This window comes from Dermacentor variabilis, chromosome 10 (genome assembly GCF_050947875.1).
Source record: "Dermacentor variabilis isolate Ectoservices chromosome 10, ASM5094787v1, whole genome shotgun sequence".
Lineage (NCBI taxonomy): Eukaryota > Metazoa > Arthropoda > Arachnida > Ixodida > Ixodidae > Dermacentor > Dermacentor variabilis.
This window is the reverse complement of record NC_134577.1, coordinates 102,748,400-102,764,744: the sequence shown is the minus strand read 5'-3', so window position 1 is coordinate 102,764,744 and position 16,345 is coordinate 102,748,400.

The following is a 16,345-nucleotide window of genomic DNA, read 5'->3' as shown; positions in this document are numbered from 1 at the left end:
TAAAACTTGCACATTTCCCGTTGAGAAGTCTCGAATAATACCAAACAACCTGCCTCTAGAAATTTATGTAAAAGAAAGACCCAGGGACGTTTGTACGAACCACTCATTTCCTATCTTGAAATAAGAGAAATAAGAACGACTCTATCGCTCTACGAAAGAGTTTATTCGCGTATGCAAATTACTTCTTGTGCAAGACTGCCTTTTCTGGGCTGCTCACTCAAGCCCGCGTTTCTTACTTCCCTTATGTTTTTTTTTCTTGCGTTTGTACCTTTTCCTCGTCCTTCATTTTTATTACTTCAAAAGTTTCCACCGACTCCAGGCGCCCTCTGCTTTTCATATCCAGAGCGACTTAAGTTCTCCGACATTTCTGAAGCGAAATGGCAATAAAGTGAGCTGCGCGCGCTACATTCATCTCAGAATGCGCGCGGCTTTATCATGATTTAGTCTAAACGGCAAGATCTTTCCTCCCACCACACCAATCGAAACGCCACACAACCACTGGCGAAAGTTCGCGGCACGCGCCACTCAAACAGATACGAGAAGCGAAACAGCAGTCGCCCTACAGACGCCACGCCACGCGAATTCCTGGGTTATCACGCGGCAAAAACGCTCGACAAAAACACACACACAAACGTATTCGAGCTCCGTGCCCACTATGCCAACGCATACACCCGGATGTATTTCCGTTCCACCACCCACTCCCTGCAGAAGGCATTTCAGTTCAAGCCCGGGCCAGGGCCTCGGCATAAATCCAGCGGCTTTAGTTCTTTTCCTTTCACTGAACCTGCTGCCTCTATACCGACGCGCGACCATTACCCGAATGTCCCCAAAGCCAAAAGCGTTTCCCTAATCCTACCTACTTTTTCTTTTCATTCCTTCCTCACTCACCAGGATGCCCTTGGTTCATTGTTTCTTTCCCCAGATATAAAGGCGAATCCATTCTAAAGCACGTCTTTGCCATTTTTTACGAGATCAAATGGCACTTTTTTGTTTTCTATTTTTTATAAACAGAAGCTTCACTCGCGAGAGGGATAACACGGCAGGCGTGTACGTGAATTCAGAAAATGGTTTTTTTCGCGGCCTACGACGTAGTCATCCCAAGCGTTTTTGAGCTTCCCTTCATTCGCTTCCCATGTATCCTTTGGTGGCTTGCTCCGTCGCACTATCCGTCTTCGCTAAAGCTCATCATCGACTGTGCGAATGCAGCCACTCGTCTTTGGGAGGAAAATTCCTCCGCGCGGTTGTACGAAGCAAAAACACTATACTTTCGGTATTTGTCGCCGGGCAAAGTCACACAGCCCCAAACCTCGGCCATGTTCTTTACGTTTCATTGCACCTGGGAAACAGCGCGCAACTCCTACAAAGATTTAGGCGCTCCAGTAACATATATTAGTATTGGCAACTACATAGTTGTAGTATAATAGGCAATGTCAACCTGATGTTAGGTAATTGATGAGCTGTAACCTTTGCATTGGCTCAACGGTGCGGAAACTTCTACGTCTAAACACACCCGTTATTCAAAAATTCAGAACACTGCTTAGTTATTAATAAGGTTTTCTCTCTCTGTGGCTGCTTCTTTTTTCTCTCTAACTCTCTTTCTGTCTCTCAGTATACTCGGCTGCCGTATAAACATCAGGTCGAGATAACTCAAATAATGATATTAACAAGGTTAGAATAATGGTGTGGGTTTCATTCTGGTAAAGCTTTTCCGTACCGCGAATACAACTTTGATGAAAGCTAGCCGCAACATTACTACTCTACACTGTCGTGAAAAAATTGGGCGTGCTTATATTTTAGAACTTCTTTTATCATTCTGTGCCACGCAACAGACTTACCCTTTCTTTGTATTATATTTCACTACGCCTTCAATCACGTTCATAAGGTGGGCATAGGTAGGAGCTGCAATGTTCTTCTGTAACTTATTTCTTCGCCGTATATTTGGTTCGTAAATATCAGTAATGACGATCATTTTCACGCTGCTGTAACGAGTACTCTATATTAGCAGGAACATTTTAACTGTATGTAGTTTTATCGGAACGATGGAACAAATTTCCGTTGCATTCATGTGTTTTTTACTTTATTTGTGCTTACAGAAACTACATACTGACATGTGAGTGACCCTTGATCCGAAAGCTAACCGACATATATAATCCATGCGTAACGCTCCTTTTCTGTCAATAAACGCATAGCTGTTCAAAAATCATGAACAGCAGGTTGCCATTATCCCTCAAGAGAAAAGTTTATAACAGCTGTGTCTTATCAGTATTCACGTACGAGGCAGAAACCCGGAGACTTGCGGAAAGGGTTCTACTTAAATTGAGGACGACGCAACGAGCTATGGAAAGAAGAATGATAGGTGTAAAGTTAAGGGATAAGAAAAGGGCAGATTGGGTAAGGGAACAAATGCGTGTTAATGATATCTTAGATGAAATCAAGAAAAAAAAATGGGCATGGGCAGGACACGTAATGAAGAGGGAAGACAACCAATGGTCATTGAAAGTTACGGAATGGATTCCAAGCGAAGGGAAGCGTAGCAGTGGGCGGGCAGAAAGTTAGGTGGGTGAATGAGATTAAGAAGTTTGTAGGGACAACATGGTCACAATTAGTACATGACCGGAGTAGTTGGAGAAGTATGGGAGAGGCTGTTGCCCTGTAGTGGGCGTAAACAGGCTGATGATGATGTTTAAAAAGTTCATCCGCATCCAGAGAAGAGTAAGAAACGTTTATTATACAAAACAATGACCTCGAGCGGGGCATGTAAGCATCAGAGTATGAGTACACTCTAAAAACAGTTGCACCCTTCCGGCGTATATTTGCCACACAACTATAACCGTAATCTGTCTTGCCCGCATTTGCTTTTCATGTTGTATGTAAGTGAACATCTCTTTTGATGTTGAACGTAAGTCAGCAGATCTATGACTCGTCAATGGAGCTGTGCAGACTCCAAAAACCGATCATAGGGCTTGCACAAACTTTGTAGCGTTCCAGGTACCCTTCCTATCTGGCAAGGATTATGCGTTCCATCAATTTCCCTACGCAAATAGTCAACGCGATTGGGCGGCATCACGTGAGCTCTAGTGGTGACTTGCCAGGTTTGAGAAGTGGCCCCAGACGGCTTGTCTACCATTCTTGAGGAATGTTTCTATCCAGCCAGGATTCATTGAATATATCCAGCAACGAATTTTGCGCTCACTCAACCAGGTGTCTCAAAATGCGGCACAATATGCCGTCTGGACCAGGCGACAACGACCGATTACACAAAGCAGAGGCGCATCGAGCTCCTCGGTGGAGAGATGCAGGCATGAATGCCGTGAACACGGCATACTATTCGTACCAAGGGAGCCTGTGCACGTTGACTCAACTGCAATCTTCCTGCAGAAAGAGAGAGAGAGATAGCAAAGAGAGGAAAGGCTGGGAGGTCAACCAGACGAGCGTCCGGTATCCTACCCTACACTGAAGGAAGGGAAAGCGGGAACATAAAGAGGAAATCAGGATAGAGGGATAGAGGGAACACTGTCTGTGCACGCAGCAAAGTGCCTTGAAATCAGCCAAGTGCTTCGCTGATACGTTAGGCTGTTGTCTGAAGCTTATCTTGGTGCTAATCCAGCAGAGAAATCTTCCGCTACGTCGATGTCCTCTCGATGGCGGAAAAGCGTCAGCACTTTGAATGGAACGCGTTGTTCGGGAAATATACATAGGCCTCGCACGGTTCTTCATATATGAGATAGAGGTTCACGGGAGTCTAGGTATTCGCAAACGTTTTCCCACCATTGAGACTCCAATTTGTCTATTCAGCCCTGGATCTTCCTTTGCGTGCCCCTGGCTCTTCTTAGTTCCTGGATGGACTTTGTGCGTCGGTATATGCGCTCCGCACGCCGACGGATCGCCCGGCGTCACTGCAACCACAAGCCGGATTCTGAGAACATTGGAGCGCATGTCAGCATGCACATAACATTGAGCATTGCTTCAGTGATCGCTTGCTGAAGGCCAGAAGGGAGACCTCTTATGACAACCTATTTCATGGTGGTTTTAAATGTATATTAGACAATTCGCCGGATTGTGTTTGGCGCATGTAAGCTAACCGAACCTTTCAGCTGAATGTAACTGGGAATGTGATCACTCCCATGGGTCTCAATTTCTAAGGACCACTTCCCATGAGTAGCAAAGCAGCATGACACAAACGCCAAGCCTAAGCAACTGCTGTAACATGAGCCCACATCATTAAGGCACATCACCTCGGCCCACATCATTAAGCAGGGACAGTCCATGACCCCATACAAATGAAGCGAGACGACGGCCCGCTGCGTTAATTTTGTAGCTTCCCCACATAGTGTGGTGGGCGTTCGTCTCCTGTGATAATGCATGTACCAAGGGTTGCGGTGAAGATGTTCTATTGTTATCAAACTGGGTTTATGGGGATAAATAGATAACCACCAGGCTAGCTTTTTGTTCTTAACAGTCAAGCAAACATACTCATTGCGGTGTAGGTAAGTAAACACAAAATATAGGTATGTTCCGGACGAAAAAACACAACGACCTTGCTGATTTGGCTGTCGGTTGAGGACATGATTCATTTGTAGCCGGATAGCTGGAGTGGCTTTGATAATTTCAGTTCACAGATTACGATGATAGGCAAGCGGTTAGAGCATACAGACTGAGGAAAGTCAGGCATCTGACATCTAAGTCCTCTGGCATTGCACTGGATAATCGATGCTTCTCTGACCTCTTTGCTGAAAGGTTGGTGATTATCTGTCATGGGCTGCTATTCCAGGGCTGCTAGTACTGGGCGGAGCGCGTACAGCAGTTGCAGGCCACTTCAAGCGGTTGGAGTTGCGAAATTTCTCAGCAGCTTTTTTATGACATTCAGTAGGGACCGCATCATCGGTATTATCTGTCGGTCAACCCTTGGCACTTCATCAATCCAAGTATCCGTAGACGTAGACACCAGGTGGGTAGGTCCCTTGGCAAGCTGTGCCCGTCGAAGCGCAGGTCACTTACTCGCGGTGTTGGACTTCTCCATTTTGTTACTCTTCATGATTGCATGTTTACTTGCACTCGAAGGTGATGAGTTGGGTACATTCTGCGTATAAGCAGCACTCTGCCTTGCACACTTGCGTCGACGATTACGCTGGCGTCGTACAGTCTCAGAGCGCCTTTCTGAATGAGCTCTCTCTAACCGTTTCTGTAAGAATGGCAATCTTTCTCTTGATTTGTGGGCAGCCTTTATATGAGGCTTTATGGGAGCCATCCTAGTTACGGAAATTTAAGTTTCCTGCGCGGCAGACGTCCACAGTGTGCGAGTGGACGGAGCTAGGACAAACCACACTCTTTGTACAGACGCCCTTAAAGGGACGCTGAAACGATTTTGACGATTTTCTACAAACGTACTGTGTCGTTAGAGTAGGTCCTTCTGATCATTAATTGACACAACTAAGTGCTCGGGAGGAAGGAGAAGCCGAAGGCGGCGGATGCACTTCACGTCGGCTCCGTCTTTCGTAAATGACTTCACAGTGTTTTTGCAAAATACCTCTAATTTTGAACCATCATCTCCCGCAACTTATCCTGACTCTACCGATATTCGTCTTCAAAGTATGAACTGCTGTATCACCGCTTTATTGGACCATTTCTGCCGAGCTGCTGCGCCGCCGAGCTAAGTTTACTGCTAAGCTTAGTGCTCCGGCCGCTACGTGAGCCGCAGTTACGGCTGCGCGTCAACTTTCTTCAAGCCGCCATGGAAATACAAGTTGAAGGAACTGATATCTCACCCACTGAGGTTTCCGAAGAAGCAGGATGGTGCACCATTGGCCCGCGCAAACGACTCTCTCCTTGGGGCAAGCGCGCTAACCCTAACATTGCGTCAGCCTCCCAAACTGGCGTTGGAGGCACGAACAAGGCCCAGCGAGGGCCGCGCGCTCACAAGCAGCAAGTTTTGAAGGCAGGGAAAATGCCCACCCTTCCACGTGATCACCACAAAGTAGTTATCAAGCCATGGGGCGGCTGAAGTTTGCAACAGTCGGGGTCGTCCGCCTCGCTTCGGCCCTATATAGGGCAGCAAACGCATCTCCACAAGACGCCACGGAAGACATTGTCTGCCCAAATATGCAGCAAAACATCATCGTTGTGAGTACCCCTCACTCTGCTAATGCAGAACGGTACCGTCGACTCGACAGCTTTGAGGTCGATGGACACCAGTTCGAGATAGGGGCATATGACACTGCGCCAGAATATACAGTCAAGGGAGTCGTCCGAGGCATTCCTCTCGAAGAAGACGCGAAGGACATTCACCTCAATATCGTCAACAAGAGGAACCCGAATGCCTTAGCGGCCAAAAGACTCAGCAAGACCACGTCGGTCATCATCGCCTTCGATGGTGGCGGGATACCAACGTCGGTATACTACGGTGGTGCTATGCTCAGGCGTACCTTGTACAGAAAGCAGATTGACGTGTGCCACCAGTGCAAACGCGTCGGCCATCGCATGGACATTTGCCCGAACCCCCAAGACCGTGTGAGTAGAGGCTGTGGAGCCTCGAACCCAGACGCCAATCACATATGCACGCCAAGGTGTCACCTTTGTAGGGGAGCGCATCCCACTGCGGACAAGACTTGCAAGGCTCGATTCAAGACCCCCTACCTTGTTAAGAAACGACTCGGGGACCGACAGAGGGCAACGGCGGAGGCCGCCCTCGAGCTAAAGCAGCAGAACTACGACGAACATTTCCCACCTGCCCCCCGCTCCCGCTCTCGAAACCGGGCCAGGTCTTGCTCGGCTGCGTGGCCTCCATCGCGCCGGCAGAGCAGGTCTCGGAGCCGGGCGCGCAGCAAAACCCCGGACCGAGCGATGGCCGTTCGAGCTCTGGGCATCCAAAGCAAGCCAGCCAGCAAGATTCAGACCTGCCTGAGAAGGTGAGCCGGGCAGATGCGGTTAAGGGCTCGCTGAACGCAAGGCTCAGGGAGCTACTGCCTCAGAACCCAGTAATAAGAGGGACCCTAAGGACGTGGCATTAGAAACAGAGCAGCGCGAAAACGTACAGTTACGCACGGTCGTGCTACAATTAACCCAAGAAATTCGAGAGATAAGCAGTCGATGGCGCAGACATCTATACCTAAACCGGCTTCAGTCCCGACTCCCGTCACGAACGGTAACGAGAGTGCGGCACCGCCCGCAAAGAAACGCGCGGTGGCCAGTTCCGAGTCTCAACAACTCGAGAACCTCGAATAAGCAGTAGTGATTGGCGCAAAGCACATGTCACGATAAATGACTGGCGGAAAGAACAAGAAGAAGTTAGGAAGCTGCTTTCTGAAATTTAAACCGGGATCCACGAAATCGGTGTTGCGGTCAATAACCTCACTGCTCGAACAGACAGGGTTGAAACTCATATAGACAAAATCAAGGCTCACATAGGCCTTCGCCCAGGCATGGAAATGATGCCCACCATCTGCCCTACAGTCATTCACCTTAGCGCTATCTCACGTAACGCACAAGTACAACACCACGATGACCAGCCCCACTAACGAGCTCGTGGTGTGGCAGTGGAATTGTCGGGGCTTCATTAAGAAGCAACCTCTGCTGCAACAACACGTCCTACAAGCGCCACCCAAACCCGACGTCATAATGATACAAGAAACAGTAGGTACCGTACCAAAGCTTCCAGGTTACGTTGCGCATGCCTCGCCGATTCCCGTTGATCGCGAACTTGCAATTTTAATTCGCAAAGGGATAGTAGTGCAAGAACACAGCGTAAGCGGCACACTTGCGGAAAACTTGCTTGTAGAGCTCCTTCCATAGAACACGCAACCACAGAGTATTTCTCCTCAACGTATATAGTAATCCGGCTCACACATGGGCTCGTTTCCTCTCTCTGTACCGAGGGGCGCATGCCTTGGCGGGTGCAAGCCCATTTCTGGTGAGGGGAGACTTTAACGCCCCGAACGAGGCCTGCGGTTATAGCTACACTACCGCCAAAGGTCGACTCCAAAGGCCGACCCGCACGGGCACATCTGCGGCTCGGGACACGACACCAGACCTGACGTAACATCCCGCAAGCGACGTGGTGCAATACCTTTATAGATCTCGGTACTGACCACATGATCGTTGAAACAAGAATTCCTCAGACGGGTACACCCCCTTTTTCTAAGCTATTCAAACGGACGGAGTGGGACAGATTCCGAAAGCAGCTTTCGGACAAATTCCGAAAGCAGGTGAGAAGAACATCGATGACATTGAGGCATGGATGGAGACGCTCAACGACGACATGAACAAGGCGACGCAGACGCTCGCACCCGAAGTCCAGGTTAAAAAGATCGAAAGCCGACTAGCCCACCTGTGGGAAGCCAAGATGTCACTACACGCAAGATGGAAGAAGCAAAGGCACAACCGAAAGCTTAGTAGAAGATCGCACATATCAATCGCCAGCTGGAAGAACATTGCCGGACCTTAAGCCGCCAACAGGGGTATGACATCTGCAACGCAGTCGATGGGCAGCTCCACAATGGCAGCACGTGGCGTCTCCTTCGTCACCTCTTGGGGGAAACGCAGAGCAAGTCTGCTCAGCGAGGAAACCTGCAACACCTTTTAGACAAGGAACAGGCTACCACGAGTGATTACCAGCTCGTGACACGCCTGCTAGCCAAGTAGTTCCCTCAACGGCCCGATGTTTAACAGGGAGATTACATTGGAGAGACAAATGCCACACTCGATGAAGAATTTCACGAATCAGAGATCCGCACAGCTCTCCACGACCTTAATGGCAAATCAGCACCTGGTCCCGACAAGGTTACGAACAAGACTCTACTAAACCTCGATGATGCCTCGATAACCGCTCTTACGGCATACATCAACAAATGCTGGCGAGCAGGTCGCATCCCAGAGGCGTGGGAACGCTCTAAGGCCGTCCTGATACCGAAGCCAGGCAAGCGGTCCAGCGTCGATCACTTGCGGCCCATTTCCCTCACATCCTGCGTTGGCAAGGTGATTGAGCACGCGTTCCTCTCCCGCATCGACCACCACCTCGAGGACACTGGAGCCTACTCACCCACTGTGGTGGGCTTCCGCTCACACCTCTCCACTTAAGACGTAATGCTCTAGCTCTACCAACAGATTATCACTGACCCAACTCGTGGCAACCGAGCCATCCTCGGCCTAGATCAGGAAAAGGCATTTGACAATGTAACACATGCAGCAATCCTGAGCCGCATAAACAAGCTCAATTTGTCTGAACGAAGCTACAACTACGTCAGAGACTTCCTGTCACGCCACACAGTCACCATCGCGGTCGGCATCATGACATCCCACGAACATGCACTAGGAAGCTACGGCACTTCTCAAGGGTCGGTCTTATCCCCGCTCCTTTCCAACCTCGCGATGCTGGGTCTCCCGGCCTACCTCGACGAGATCGATGGCCTCCATCACGCCTTATATGCAGATGACATCACCCTGTGGGGTCAACAAGGGCAGTGACGGTCAGATAGAATGCACCTTACAAGCAGCGATCTCTGCAGTCGAAAGCTACCTCCAAAGCACAGGTCTCTGACTATCTCCACTGAAATCGGAGCTGCTCGTCTACCGCCCGCGCCGCCGGCCCAAGCCTACAGCCGAATCGCGCCAATGTGACGACATAATCCTCTATCCACTAGACGGCTCCTGCATTCCCCGAGTCCCGAAGATACGCATCCTAGGCATGCATATAACAGCCAACGGGTCAAATATAGAAGCTATTCGCAAAATCGAAGGCAAGGTTACAACGGCTACCCGCCTGGTCAAACGCATTACAATCAAGCACACAGCCATGAAGGAGGTCAGTGTCATGCGCCTCATACACTCTTTCGCAATTAGTCACATCCCTTATGTGGCTGCCTTTCACAACTGGAATGTAACCGAAAGGGAAAAATCAACGCCCTTATACGCAAGACTTACAAGATCGCCCTTGGCCTACCGGAGTCCACAAGCACTGCTCGTCTGCTACAGCTGGGGGTATACAACACGCTTGAGGAAATTGTGGATGCGCAAAGAACCTCTCAACTCGAACACATGTCCCTGACAGCCACGGGCCGCTACATGCTTATGAAACTCGGCTTCAACTACCACATCCAGCACGGTTAGAAACAGGTCATTCCACCCGACCTCAGCGACACGCTGATTGTCGCCCCTATCCCTCGAAACATGCACCCCGAATTTAATCGGGGCTGACACCAGGCCCGTGCCAAGGCACTGCTGCGCTCCTTGGGTGCAAAGAGGGAAGACTACGCGCTTTGTAGACACCGCAGAATATGCACGAGAACACCGGTTCAAGGCGGTAGTCGTAGACGATAGCTACCGGCTTACGCAAGCGTGTAATGTCGCAACGGAATACCCCGAAACAGCGGAAGAGGTAGCGATTGCGCTTGCGCGTACCGACTCCCTCTACGAGGTAGTTTTTAGTGACTCACAATCCGCAGTTCGCAACTACGCGCGGGCGCACATTTCCTCCGAATCTCTCCAGATTCCTAAGGAAAGCTGGTCGACAGCACTTTGATAGCACCGTGATCATGCGATTTCCACCGCACGTCGCCACCCCCACCGATGAGGGCCCCCCTAACTTGACCGAGATAGCACACCGCTCTGCGCGAGAATTGACCCGCCGCGCAGAATCGGAGACCGCCTCTTCGAGATCGGAACTCCTGGTTCAAAACAAGCGAGAACTCTTGATCAGGTACAATGGCATCCCCAAGCACTACCACCTAGGCAGGTTGCTGCCCCCACCTCACCCCATGCAGAAACGTCGCCAGGCAGTCGTCTGGCGACAATTGCAAACACAAACATTCCCCAGTCCGGTGCGATTGCAGCACATTTTCCCCGCGCAATACCCGACTGCTCTTTGCAAATTATGTCAGGAAACTAGAGCGACGCTGTCACACAGGTTGTGGGAGTGTCGTGTTACATCAGCTACAATGGCAGCAGCTCCGGAGGCTGTTGCGTAGAAGTGGGCCGCCGCTCTGCGCAGCTCGAACCTCAAGACACAAGAATGGGCTATCCAACAAGCCCGAGAGGCGGCGACGAGGCAAGGCCTCGAAGTCCCCTCATGGGAGACCTGAGCCCAGGTCGTCACATTTGCCGGATTCAAAATAAAGTTGTTTCCATCCACGACTAACTGCTCCGCCTAAAGCGTGCAATTTATTATAAGGTTTCAAAAATGCACGTCGCTGCCGATCGCAGCACACTGCTCGGCGGAATTTTAAGCCGCCCCTACCCACATGACGCAAATCACCCATATCACGTCCGTGGGGCGGGCTATCCGATTGGCTGGCCAGGGCGCGTGATCGATAATTTTTCCAACTTTATGGTAAACAAATGATGTTCGTAATTGTTTTGTTGTAGGTAATTTGTTTTTATAAAAAGAGAGAGAGACAAAAGGGAAGGTAAGACAGGGAGGTTAGCCAGGGTAAATACTGGCTAGCTTCCCTGTGCTGGGAAAACGAGTAAAGGGAATAAAAGGGGAAGGAAGAGAGAAATAACAAGAAAAATGCACACAGTAACGCGATGTTACGTGCAACAATAGTCAAAGGCGGTCGCACAATTCACATTTCCTTAAGAACTTGAGCAAAGCCCTTAGGACCTTTAGTGCCGGAAGCCGCCTGGACTAGCGTCCTAGAACCTTCTCTTCTGTGAAGGGGCGATTATCCAGTTTTTCGAGTGCGGTCACGAGCACTTTTCTTTCCACATTGTAACGTGGACAGTCACAGAGGAGGTGCGCGATCGTCTCTTCGCAGCCGCAGGTGCCGCAAGCAGGGCTGTCGGCCATTCCGATGCGGAAGGAATAGGAGTTCGTGAATGCAACGCCGAGCCATACGCGGCACAGAAGTGTTGCTTCCGCTCGTGGCAACCATGGTGGAAGACGGCGTTGAAAACTTGGGTCAAATCTGTGAAGACGTGTGTTCGTGAATTCACTGGTGTTCCACAGAGTTAGCGTAAATTCGCGTGCGAGCGAGCGAAGTCTTGTGGCTGCATCTGTTCTTGACAGCGGTGTGGGTATAATCTGGGCACCATCATGGGCTGACCGGACAGCGTCATCCGCACTGTCATTTCCCGAAATTCCGCAGTGACCCGGTAACATAAAGCGAATGCACATGAACAATTGTTCAGTACACTAAAGCACTTCCGGCAACAGCAAGTGTCGTCTGCTAGTGTTACAACGTGCTCCTTCTTTGACGAGAGCTCCGCCGTCAGTGTCGATCTGTCTTTTCGCGAGCGCTATTATTCGACTTTATTGCGTTGTGAACAGCAAACGTAGCGACTGGCAATATGTCAAGCTGCGAAATCTTGTCCCTCTGCAAGCCAGTAGACGAGCAGGCTGGCTGCTGCGCATCGGACTGCCGCTATCCGATCGGCGCCAGGATTTGCACGAGTGCGGCAGTCACTGTACACCGGCAGATTACTAACGCAATAGCGTTTCGCGAGTCTGGTATTAGAGTAAACGCAAGCACAAGGGGACAGGGCCTGGCCGTGTCCCCTTGCGTGTCGTTTCAGGGGATAAACAGAAGTGCAAATGTGAATGGTCTTCACCATTAAGCCACCTGGTGGCATAGAGCGCAGCCACACACATTAGCAGTAACAAAATACATTCTTCTTTGCTGCTGGTAAATCTTTCGCAGGAGTGTAATCGTTAACACGTAAATGCGGAATATGTTCTACACTTGTTTAGAGCAATATTAGCTCTTTCTTTGGCTGGTTAAGCTCTGCACCATGGGTGGCTGAGACCGATCAGGCAGCTCACGTACGTCTACGCTTAACTTCCTTCATCAGCTTGAGTTTATGCCTCCACCATTCAGGCAGCTCACGTACGTCTACGCTTAAGTTCCTTCATCAGCTTGAGTTTATGCCTCCACCATTCCGTTGAAACATTCAGCGAGTGTGTGATTAACGGAATACGAGATACGTTCGGCGCTACGACAGAATGCTCACAACGCACGCCGCTTCGATAGCTCTCGCTTGGGGTCGACGGCCAAGCGACTAGTGGAGAGGTTTCGCGCGGGCGGGCTCCAAAACAACCGGAAGTGGACGATGTGACGTCGCATCGTGACGCAGAACCGGTGAAGGCGGAGCTTAGCCCCGATCGCTCGGCGAACGAGTTGAGGAGGAAAAGCATGGCTAGGGAGGAGAGTAACTTGTAATCGCTTGTAACTCCATTAATACGTAACGCTTCACTTAAATTGTGGTGCGAATGTTCTATTTAAGCTGTATCCTACGCGTCTACAGAATTTGTCCGAACCGTTTCAGGGGCCCTTTAACATTGCCAATCTTCACACCAGTATGACACTGAAGTGGCTTGTGGAGGAATGGCCGAACGGCATGTTGGAAGCCGCCAACCTTGACATGCGAAAGAATGGAATGGCTCTTTAATATCAACTTTACGAAGCCGGTGTTATCAAGGCAAAGCACATGCGTGATGATAAATCCTTCTCTCGTTGGTTTAATTAGAATTAGTAGGTCCAAGTGCGTTATGGCCTAGCCAATGTCGCACACTACGCCCGCTGTGCCGGCTCCTTCCAATGGTACAACCACTCGGACTTTGATGCCACCCAAATCTGTTATTTTCAGAAGCTTCTCCAACGCGCTTCAACTTATCGCGTCCTCAGCGACGATATTCGTTCACGTTTTTAATCTTACTTCCTCTACTTCCTTCGGTGCGATCCCCTCTAGGAACGTGGAAAGAGCTTGCGTGTTAAGTGCTCGGAGGCTTATGGAGAAGCCCTAGGTTACGAAAAGGATGAAGTGCGCCCATCGCTGACTGCTCGTCCTGATAAAGTAATACATACATACATACATACATACATACATACATACATACATACATACATACATACATACATACATACATACATACATACATACATACATACATACATACATACATACATACATACATACATACATACATACATACATACATACATACATACATAAATACATACATACATACATACATACATACATACATACATACATACACACATACATACATACATACATACCCGCCGTGGTTGCTCAGTGGCTATGGTGTTGGGCTGCTGAGCACGAGGTCGCGGGATCGAATCCCGGCCACGGCGGCCGCATTTCGATGGGGGCGAAATGCGAAAACACCCGTGTGCTTAGATTTAGGTGCACGTTAAAGAACCCCAGGTGGTCAAAATTTCCGGAGTCCTCCAGTACGGCGTGCCTCATAATCAGAAAGTGGTTTTGGCACGTAAAACCCCAAATATTATTACATACATACATACATACATACTATTTCCTATTTATCATTTCTATTATGTTTTATTTCGGCCCAAAATATGAAGCTTTGTTTTCGAACTAGGTAGAGTGCTTGACGCCTGCTTCACATCCGCAGCGAGTCGGCCCGCTGTTGTACTATCTACCCGATCGCCCCATGCATTCCTGTCCCCTATATGAACGTAAGCCGACAAGTGTACCCCCCTGGGACCGCATGCCCGGTATTGCACAATCTCCAAGATCAGCGAACACATTTCTGTCGCCTATACGGATGCAAGCCGGCCAGGGCAGTCCCCGCCTCCCTCTACCCCCCTCTTCCCCCCCCCCCCCACATGGCAACCCATGTGGATGATGCATGCATGTGCTACAGGTAAAGAGCACCGCCATAGCAGTCATACAGCTCCTAGCAGCAAGTGGAATTCGATGGCTCCTAAATTGGCGCCCTCCTCGTTGTCTCTTGAAGACTGGGTGTGATTCCGTACCCTGCTGAAATTGGCGATGTTGTCAAATTTCGAAATGGTTGCATTTCGATCTAATCAGATAGGCCGAAATGGTTCTGTAGACGAATCAAAACAGACTAAATGGTGAAAACAACCGAATGGCGGAATTAGGCAATGCCCACAGTTACAGCCGTAGTCACAAAATGCACGAATCCAAGAAATGGATTAAAGCCGCTAGATTAAGGAAGCGTTGAATATGGGCTGTGGACGGGTTGTTTTGATGAACCTTGAACATTCTTGCTGACTAGGTGTTTGTACTGTGGTTCACTCGTGGCTCCCGCTGTGCCATGTTTTAATCGTCAGACGGCTTGGTTCGCCTACCTTATTTATTTATTTATTTATAATTTATTTTTACATACTGAAGCCCTTGGTGGGGCTATAGCAAGAGTGGATAATGCAATATAATACAAAAAAGAAATACAATAGGCAACAAAGAAAGAAAGTTAAGCGCAATGTTGAGGGAGCACAGACAAGAATTCGTTTAATGGGAGAGAATGGCTGGTTCCTGGTAGCGAATTCAAAGTTTCAATTCTTTTAGGGAAAAAAACTATACTAAAATATTAGTGCGTGCAAAAAAGTGTGTAATGTCAAGCGCGTGATGACTCCTACTACAGGAGATTTTTGCAAAGTGATATATTCATTACCGGAGAGTCGACAAGACGAATTAATATTGCCGTGAATAAATTTCGAAGAATTTGCATGTCGCTGTTCGGCGAGAGATGTTAGGTTGAGTGAGGACATGACTGACGATGGGGAGAACTGGTGGTCATAACGTCGGTAGATTAATCTAATGGCTTTCCTTTGGACGGCCTCAACTCTATTTCGTTCTGCCTGTAGGGATTCCAAACAATATTGCCATACTCAAGTATAGGGCAAACAATAGATTTATATAACAGTAATTTAGTATCGCGCGGAGAATTAGACAGCGTACGACGTAAATAACCGAGTTTTTGTAAAGCTTTAGTCGTAATGGTATCAATGTGCTCTGACCAGGACAGGATAGTGGTGAACGTGAGGCCAAGATATCTATATTGAAAGATGCGTTGAATTAAATTATCACTAAATTCGTAGCTGAAAAACAACGGGCTAGCTTTATTAGACAAGGACATAACGATAGTCTTACGGAAGTTAATATTCTTTTGCCATGTTTCGCACCAGTTGGAAAATCTAACGAATGATTCAGTAAGGCGGACATGATCAAAGTGAGATAAAATGATGTCATATAATACGCAGTTGTCTGCATACGTTCGAATTTTAGATAATATCTCATGAGGTAAATCATTGTAATACATTAAGAAAAGAAGAGGACCGAGGACCGATCCTTGAGGGACGCCTGATGACACATGCACCACCGAGGAATTCATCGAGTTAAAGCTTACGAATTGACAGCGGTGAGCCAAAAAACTCTCTATCGAGTTCGTTAAATGAGGGTTGTAAGAATGGCGGTTAGTTGGACAGTAGTTTGCAGTGAAGTACGGTACCTGAAGCTTTAGAAAAATCTCTGAATATAGCGTCACTTTGAAATCGCTTATCCAGGTTAGAAGCTATGTCATGTGTGAACTCTACAAGTTGTGTTATGGTGCTAAAGCCGCGTCTAA